The 1,457-nt window shown below is 42.5% G+C and overlaps 1 non-coding gene across 1 annotated transcript; it reads left to right on the top strand.

Annotated features, from left to right (window-relative positions):
* Positions 1-947: 947 nt before the first annotated feature.
* TRNAA-CGC (transfer RNA alanine (anticodon CGC)) lies at positions 948-1,020 on the top strand. Its single transcript has one exon. It is a non-coding gene; the product is annotated as a tRNA-Ala (tRNA).
* The last annotated feature ends 437 nt before the right edge of the window (positions 1,021-1,457 follow it).

Raw genomic sequence — 1,457 nt, 5'->3', positions numbered from 1 at the left:
CTTCTAAATCCACACATAAACTCGAAAAAGTGGATGGAGGGAAGGCTGCTGTGGTAGCTCAGTGGTTAGAGCATCGAACGCGTTATTCGAAGGTCGTAGGTTAAATTCCTGCCCACGGCTGGTTATTTTTCATCCATTTTCTTTCATTTTATACATTCCATTGGTTATAATAACTTCCCCTGTACATTCCTTGGCATTACTGTCTGTTAGATCTCATTATTGCTGTGTTAAGTCACGAAAAAACGAGCCCTTAGGTATACACCTCTTTCCCTTATTTCATTGAACGAGGGTCTCGTACTGGCAGACTTGGTGTGTTTAGGTTGTATAAGAGGGACAATTAATCAGCTGCCCACTCATAATAAGTTCACGTGCTACATGACGCCAAACATGCACATAAGTGTGTTTTCACATTCGTCGTTTGAATTATAGATGGCGCTGACTGTCACTCCTACTTCTAAATTCACACATAAATTCGAAAAGTGGATGGAGGGAAGGCCACTGTGGTAGCTCAGTGGTTAGAGCATCGAACGCGTTATTCGAAGGTCGTAGGTTCGATTCCTGCCCACGGCTGGTTATTTTTTCATCCATTTTCTTTCTTCTTATTGACATTCCATTGGTTATAATAACTTCCCCTGTACATTCCTTGGAATTACTGTCTGTTAGATCTCATTAATATTGTGTTAAATCACGGAAAAACGAGCCCTTAGGTATACACTTCTTTCCTTTCTTTTATTGAACGAGGGTCTCGTACTGGCAGACTTGGTGTGTTTAGGTTGTATAAGAGGGACAATAATCAGCTGCCCGCTCATAATTTCACATGCTACGTGACGCCAAACATGCTCATAAGTGTGTTTTCACACTCGTTGTTTGGCTTATAGATGGCGCTGACTGTCACTCCTACTTCTAAATTCAAACATAAACTCGAAAAAGCAGATGGAGGGAAGGCCGCTGTGGTAGCTCAGTGGTTAGAGCATCGAACGCGCTATTCGAAGGTCGTAGGTTCGATTCCTGCCCACGGCTGTTTATTTTTTCATCCATTTTCTTTCCTCTTATTGACATTCCATTGGTTATATTAACTTCCTCTGTACATTCCTTGGCATTACTGTCTGTTAGATCTCATTAATGCTGTGTTAAGTCACGGAAAAACGAGCCCTTAGGTATACACTTCTTTCCCTAATTTCATTGAACGGGGGTCTCGTACTGGCAGACTTGGTCTGTTTAGGTTGTATAAGAGGGACAATTATTCAGCTGCCCGCTCATTGTTTCACGTGCTACGTGACGCCAAACATGCGCATAAGTGTGTTTTTACATTCGTCGTTTGGCTTATAGATGGCGCTGACTGTCACTCCTACTTCTAAATTCACACATAAACTCAAAAAAGTGAATGGAGGGAAGGCTGTGGTCGCTCAGTGGTTAGAGCATCGAACGCGTTATTCGAAGGTCGTAGGTTCGATTCC

This window comes from Rhipicephalus microplus, chromosome 1 (genome assembly GCF_043290135.1).
Source record: "Rhipicephalus microplus isolate Deutch F79 chromosome 1, USDA_Rmic, whole genome shotgun sequence".
NCBI classification, from domain to species: Eukaryota; Metazoa; Arthropoda; class Arachnida; order Ixodida; family Ixodidae; genus Rhipicephalus; species Rhipicephalus microplus.
Note: the sequence above shows the minus strand (reverse complement) of the source record. Positions and strands in the feature narration are given on the sequence as shown.